This window comes from Trachypithecus francoisi, unplaced genomic scaffold (assembly GCF_009764315.1).
Source record: "Trachypithecus francoisi isolate TF-2019V2 unplaced genomic scaffold, Tfra_2.0 Lachesis_group2, whole genome shotgun sequence".
NCBI lineage: Eukaryota > Metazoa > Chordata > Mammalia > Primates > Cercopithecidae > Trachypithecus > Trachypithecus francoisi.
In genome coordinates, this window is record NW_022681465.1 from 42,739,409 (window position 1) to 42,747,433 (window position 8,025).

General features: G+C 36.9%; 1 long non-coding RNA gene across 3 annotated transcripts in view; it reads left to right on the forward strand.

Moving 5' to 3' along the window:
* Positions 1-8,025, forward strand: part of LOC117064918 — a 180,608-nt gene that overhangs the window by 158,995 nt on the left and 13,588 nt on the right. Inside the window, exon 7 of one of the 3 annotated variants that reach the window (XR_004429739.1) lies at positions 472-744. The exons of the other annotated variants lie outside the window; for them this stretch is intronic. This is a non-coding gene — a long non-coding RNA (uncharacterized LOC117064918). Of the gene's footprint in view, positions 1-471; positions 745-8,025 lie in introns of those variants that run through there. 3 annotated transcript variants of the gene reach the window in all.

The window sequence follows — 8,025 nt, forward strand, 5'->3', positions numbered from 1 at the left end:
AACACTGAACCACAGTTCTGCCCAATGAAAAGCACAGGTGTTCTAACAAGAAATAATAATAAATAAGATGTGGTATTTTTATTTTGTCAAGTAGTATACACGCATATAGTGCATGCAGGGATTCAGAATACGAGATTGCTTTAACAGCAATCAAATTTTGGTAGAATTTACTTGATTTTAACATCTTCCTTTTAGGCTGGTAATTTAAAGAAGATCAGAAAAATTACTCATTCTGGGAACAAAGACTTTTGAAAGCTGTCAGCTTACTGACAGTTATGATGAGCATTTATTTCAGGCTTATAAAACATATTAATCAAACTCATTTACAGTGTGATGGTCCAAAGAGGGTTATTTTATTTTTGAGAGATACTTTAAGTAAGTGAAGAGCACTGGTAACATATACTTCATTGATACAAAGAAAAATGTGTTTTTCATCTTCAAAATGAGTAAATACTTTTCTTGGGTTTACAGAATGAAGCATACTGCAGGATTCTGTTTATTACAAGACTATTTGCAAAAGACCTATGCACCATTCATTGCACCTTTAAAAACACTTGAAAATATGGGTTGCATTTGCAAACTTCAATGTATGACATGGAAATCTGGCAAGCTGCCTGGCATCTACTTAAAGGATTGTCATTCTGGGAAAAATAAATTTCTCTAACTAGACAAAAGTCAATGTTTTCATGTTTTACTGCAATCAAACTGATAGAGCTGACAATTTAATGTCTCAACACTTAAAATATCTGTGGATAATCAGTTACCTCAATCAATCATAAACACAAATCCATCTATTTTCAAAGCTTGTGTCTGTGACTAAGATATAAAACAGTTTGGTGAGACCCATCCCCCACAACACCTCATCATCTCCCCCCACCATCATCTCAGTAGTCCTGATTTGTCTTTAGCTATGCAGATATTTATACACATTATGCATCTGAAAATAACTTTTAACAACTCAAGTGTGATCAAATTTAGAAAGTTTTCTTTCACTGTCCTGTTTTATTTAATTTTTATGGGTAGTTTATAGCCTGTATGCCTGTCAGAAAAATGTGTAACTGTGCTGGCATTCCAGCTGAAGACATCATTACGAGTGAAAAAATGCTCAAGGCTTTTTCAAAGTGGGTGCTGAAACATACATTTCCCTTCTCTGACTCCAGGGGATGCTGGTAGCTACCCCAAACAGAGGTATTTTGGGGTCAAATGGTATAGTGCTGGCCCTTTAGGATTTCCTGGCAGGCACACCGGATGGCTCATTTCTGGACACTCATGATGATGATGATGATGATGATGATGATGATGATGGTGATGATGATGATAAAGCAAGGGAGACAGTGACAACACAAAAAGGTGCCTGAGGAATTGGATTCCAGGTAGGTCTAGATTTGGCAGAACTGACAGGTTCAGTTCACTAAGCTTTGGTATTGATAATGACGGGAAACTTCAGACAGTTTTAGAAATCTGTTTCTATTAAGATATGCCATGGCATTTCTGCAACATGAGAACAAGTTTACTGGGGCACACCATCCTTTCAGCATAATAAGAATTGATGTCAGAATTTTACATTCCTAACAGATAATTACTCTGAATACCGAATAAGCCAAATTTCTTGTTTGGAGTATTTTTTGATATATTTTTAATGTAATGGTGTATATGTGTGTATATGTATATATCGACACACACATTCACCACCAATGCCTCCTTTTTGTTTCTTTGATTATTTGGAGCTTTGCAATCAAACTAAGCAGTTTTAGAACCCTTGGGGCAGCATCTTTTAGTTCCCCGTCAGGCAGCGTTGCAAAACAATCAATCTTGCTCTCACTCTCACTTGGCGGAAGTGCCACGACACGAAGAGTGCAGTGCTTTGCTCTTGCCATGAAGCCTGGGTGACAAAAGTTTTTACAAGAAGCTGACTGTATTTGGGGTTATGAATATGCAATGACTCTCATTAGTATTGAAGCACCAGAGCAGGGGCTGACATCCCCCGCCACTCTGAGTTGCTGCAGAATCGGCTAATGAATTGTCTCGCTCCCTCACTCACACAGTCTGCTGTTGTGGCTCCTGAGTTCCAAGGGGAGTTGCCCATTTTGAGAAGACCATTGACTGCAAAAATTAATTGTCAAGGACTCTCTTGATTTCGTGAAACAATGTTTAGACAGTGCTTAGATTGTCAAAACAGAAAAGCACTAAACTCTGTATAAGATAATATCATGAATTGAAAAATTTAGAGAGAGACACAAGAAGGTATATATTATGTACTTATATTCATCAGTGTGTACAGATATGCTTCCATCCTGGATCATTGTACAATATGTGTGACTGTATATAGATGAAACCAAGTCACAGAAACCTGACATTCTGTTGGTTTTTCTATTATCCTTCCAAATGGAACAAAAAGAGATGATAGAAAATTCCCAGAATGAATAGAGTTGAAACACAAAGATATTCCATCAATTCTTTACCATATTCTTTCTTTTGTATTCTTGGGTCTCTGCCAAACATTTTGCAGCTCATACACATACCATCTTTCATGAATATGTTACTGATAAGGATATGTTTATAGCCACTGATTAAGATATCTGAGCTGATTTGCAGTGTGTAAGAAGATGCAAAAGAGCTCAGAAACCATTTAGAATGTCCCCTTTCAATAGAATAAATTAAATGTGTTTTTCCACATCCCTCCTCCCTTGAAATTTCCTTTCAACTAGAAGAGCACTTCTGTGACTTGCTGCAGATTGTAAAGGATGGATTGAATTGAAATTGATAATATATGCTAAAAGGTAAGGGATATTTTGTAAGCTGTGCAAATATGGCAGTGAACAAAGAGTTAAACTCTTATATTAGGATGCTTGCTTCGGTGGTCATTTATTTAATCTGCAATGGAAACCCATCCCTTGCAAGGAAGTAGATATTTGTTATTTTATAGAGTTTTAGAGGTTACTGTTATTATAATTGCTGTATCTGTTTGACCCATCACTGGAAACAAGAAAAAAATAAAGTAAAAGAACCATGTAAATATAAGAGTACCAAGAATGAGTATAGCATAAAAATAAATGCAGCTCTGACAAAAGTGGCTCAAGTATCATACATCAAGCACTTGTTACCTCTGCCGCCTTTAGTGACTGCACATGACTAAGAACAAATCAGTGATAAAATCTTAAGAAAGATGAAACCAGTCTGGGCCGTTGCAAAGACCATTAGTCATTCTACAAAGCCATAATATTATTTGTTCAAGTAATCTTTGGCTTCCTATTTAATGGACATAATATGTACTCCATTCCTAGTTCAAAGCCACAAAAGGAATTTTAAAAAATTGGATACGTCTTAGGGAGGACCAGTCAGACCTGATCACAAAACAAGCTACTAAATTATTCAGTTTTATTACTAAATTTGCATTCTAGCTGTACTTCAATGCAAGTATAGGGTTTAAAATTTTTACTGTTTTAAAAGTAATCAGAAATAATCAGAAATGAAGTACCTATACAGAAATGAAGTACCTATACAATCACAAGCATTTCCTGATTTTTCTGATGCCATTTCCCTACATATCCAAACATTTTCTATTACAAGACAAAAGTCTACCTGGGTACATCAGGATAAACTAACTCTTATGGAGCACACTTGCATTTTAAAATACAAGAGTGGAAACAGATCCATTGGAACAATTATGGCTAAGCACAACCCATTCAGGTTTGATAGAAATATTAATATCTGTTACTATGAATAAGATAATCACATTACAAGTGAAAATAGTTTTAATTGAAATATGGTAGTTTTGATTTGGCACTGTAATTAGCATCTGTATTTAAAACTTTGTGACTGCTGTGAACATTATTTATGGAAGGTTTATATTAATATAATTTGGTGCTTGTTGCTTTTATCAAATATTGGTGTCTAATGAAATAAAATGCAAAGAACTTGGGCTTCTCACATTTTTATGAGTGATTTGCTGACAATCATTTGCTGTACCTCCTTTTCTACACACAACCATAATACAATTGTAAGAGCAGGTGAAACAATATATTACATTGCTTCTATTTATATTATCTTAAGCTGTCTTACTACAAACCTGAAATAGAATTTGGATACTTAACAAGAGAAAAGCAAATATGCATATGGATTTAGGCAATTATTTGATTTCTCATTCTATACTGTATAGCATCCATAACCATATTTAGTATTTTTATATAGTTTATGAAGTGGACCCAGAATTGGAGTACCCTATAGCAGACAAAGTGCTGGAAGTCACAGACACATTCATCCTCCCTCGCTCCCTCTCCCCCGACCTCTCTCTCTCTCTCTTTTTCTCTCTCTTTCACATACACATGTATGCTCTCACAATGGGGAGGGAAAAGAATGAAGAAGAGTTCAGCCTTTGATGAACTTACCTAGAATTTTGCCATTAGAAACTATTTTAATTTAAAAACATACATGTAAATTTTGTCCTTTATAGTTTAGTATTTTTTAAATTTACATGTGAATGTGGGGCACCATAGTCATTTCAGTCTTTAGGATCTTTAGAGGTCTTGGTCTGAACTTGGACAGACCAAAGAATTTACTGTCAGCAAGTGCTATTTATACATTTCCTTGTCAGCCATGAATTAACAATTATTGAGTACAAATCTGGGTGCTGAGGGTAGGGAGAGGTGGACTAGGAAAATACAGAAAACAGAATCTTGGATACCAGGAAGTTTACAATGTAGCTGGGGTGAAAGATCATGGGTAACAGTGGAGTCTCATTTACAGGGCTAGATGTGAACAGTAGATTGGTTTAGTGCTCCCAAAATGCAGAAGTGTTTCAGGGTTGTCACTGAGATGTGAGAACAGCCTCAGGAGGGACAAGTATAGGGACTTCTCATAGGAGTTCCTGCTTGAATTTTGGAAAATTAAACATTTATTAAAACTTGGCGTTACTTTGAAACGATATAAGTGTATCTAAAACTCATTTTATTTTGATCTCAGTGGCAACATTACCTTTAGAAGTGATATAATTTACAGTTTATAATTGTGTGTTTTGTAGTGTTCTTTAAATTTTTCTCATTTAAAAAAATTGTATCCTTAGGGAGGAAAAAATTTGTTTACTACAATTACAGCTGCCCCTTTTAAATGAAGGACAAGGGCAAAGGATTATACATGAAAAAGATCAGAGTAACATTTAAATAACTCCGTTTCTTCCTTAACTAACTCTTCAGTAGTCTTGCCTAGGTATACTTATAAATGATGATTCCATATCAATGCCCAGAAAAATTATGCAAGTATGGGCATATTGATGCCCAGCAAAAATTATGCAAGTCTCAGAGTCCTAAATTATGCAGTTCCCAAGTCCTGTATTACCAGAAATGGTCATTATATGCCCTAGGTGGGGAGCCTTTAATTACTTGGTAGGGTCTCTGAAAACTGATGTAACTGTTTAATTACTAGCCACAAGTCCAGCTCTCAGTAAAACTGCAAAGTTGTTTATCTGCCACTCTTTACTTTGACACTCTTCTTCCTTTTACCTTTTTCCCACTCTCCTCAGATGGCAATAAAAAGGGCTTGCGGTTACCCCCTGCCAGAGGCATTTGCTTTTTAAACAGGAGACTTTGTGATTTGATATAAGTGTTGGGTGTATGGCAGGTACTGTGCTAGCTGCTTTACATGGGTTACTGCAACACAGATAATTGTATGGATGAAAAAAGTAGTGCAGAGACATGCACAAGATGAATTGTCAGTATCACACAGGTAGTTAGGTTTTGAGTCCTAGTAGTATTTTTGACTCCAGAACCTATGTTGTTTATATTACATCAAAACATGTTCAGACCTTGAATAAATTATGCTGGAAGTTCAGGCTTTGTGCCAGTCCCACAGGAAAAAATGCTTTTGGCTAGGAGCATTGCCCTGCCTGGTGCTCTTCAAATGAGATGAGGTGGGCCAGGTGTGGTGGCTGACGCCTGTAATTCCAGCACTTTCGGAGGTCAAGGTGGAAGGGTCACTTGAGATCAGGAGTTTGAGACCAGCCTGGCCAACATGGTGAAACCCCGTGTCTACTAAAAATACAAAAATTAGCCAGGCATGGTGATATGTGCGTGTAATCCCAGCTACTTGGGAGGCTGAGGCACAAGCATACCTTGAACCCGGGAGGCAGAGGTTGCAGTGAACCAAGATGGCACCACTGCACTCCAGCCTGGATGACAGAGTGAGATTCTATCAAAAAAAAAAAAAAAATAGGTGAGATGGATCTAATTAGTTCTGCTAACTCATGAGGCCAGTTTTGTATTTGCACCTGAAATCTGTTTTAATGTAGGCATATTCCAGGGAGACTTTAATCTTTGTTTTAAATTAATTTAATTTAATTTCTTGAACGTATATTGAATGCCTGTTCTTTGCCAGACATTGTGCTAGATGCTGGTGGTACAAAGACAGTCTATTTAAGGAGAAAGACTGTATAAGACGTTATAAATAACTATAATACAATTCACTAAATGATATAATAGAGGCAATGCAAGGGATCATGGGAACATATGAGGGAATAATTAATTATGCCTTGAGGGAAGGTGTCAGGGAATGCTATATTTGATCAGAGCCTTGAAGGACAAGCAATAAGGATTTTCCAGAAGGACAGGAGGAAGTTGAGAGTTCATTTTAAGTGATGGGAACAGCAGGAGCGTGTGTGTGAATATGCCTGGCATATTTGGTGGATGGGAAGGGTTGTTTGATTTTAAAAACAGTCACCAATTTCCCTTTCCTGCTTCTAACTCCTGGCAAAGTGACATTGCAGATCCGTCCATTAAGGAGTGGAGTCTCTTTCTCCATACTGAATCTGGTTTGATCATATGACTTGCTTTGACCAGTGGATTATTAGCAAACAGCGCAGAGACTCATGCACTGGGGCTTCTGCACTTGGAACCCTGTGACCGTATTGTCAGTGAGCCCAGGTTACTGTGCTGCAGGATGAGTGGTCACCCGGAAAAGAACTGAGGCTCTTGCCAACAGTCATCGAACTGCTAAACATGCGAGTGAGATCATCTAGTTACCAGCTGATCCACCATTTGATCACAAACACATGGGAGAGTCCAGGGGAAATCAGTTGTCAGCCCAGATTTCCCCTGATCTCTCTGGGGTGTCAGCTCATACAGAATTAACTGCCCAGCCCATTCACAGACTTATGAACTAAATACAATGTTGTTTTAGCTAGTAAATTTGGGGTGTTTTGTTTTTCAGCAAAGCTGATACACAGAACTTACATGTAGAGTACAGGAAATGTAGGAGAGGGAGAAGCTAAAAATGAAGAGAATGTTAAGGAGTTTCAGATATCTGATACCATATTAAGGAGTTTAGACCTACTTTCTAGTACCAAGCTTCCCAACGTCATTGATTCATGTACTGCTTTTATCTTTTTTAAAACATCTCACACTACCTGAATAGATTAATTTTTCTTTAAATTGCGCGAGTTTTATACTGAAATTTATTTTTAAAGCAAACTTAAGTTGACACCCAGTTTGATGTGTTAATTCTGTTTTTTGAAACATATTAAAATATGAATATTTAAGAAGTTGGTCTGTTTGCTGTCAGAAATCATCTTGTATATTATGAGGAGTGCATTTAAGGATTTCCTGCTTTAATCAGTACGAATCAGAAGCACGTGGAGAATAATTTGAAGTGCAGAGGCTGCTGGTAGAGGGGAGTGAGGAGGCTAATGCAGAGGTCCAAGCGGAATATAGTAAATGGTAGGTAGATACACTTGAAATGTGTTCTTGAGGAAGAAGAGAAAGGACCTGGTGACAGATGTAATCTATGTGGGGTGAGAATGGGAAGTGTGAAGGAGGAGGAGTGTAAATATGACTAGTTACCTTGGATCGTATAGTAAATACTAATACTATTAAGAAAAAGGAGAGAAAAATATAAATTATATAATTTATGATTTAATTTGATATAAATTATAAAATATATATTAGAAAATATAATGTACTTGTAGAGTTTGCGATGGTAGGTCATTTGAAAACAGGTGTGCTAGGCATTTGGACATGTGGGTCTGGGCTTAAAATA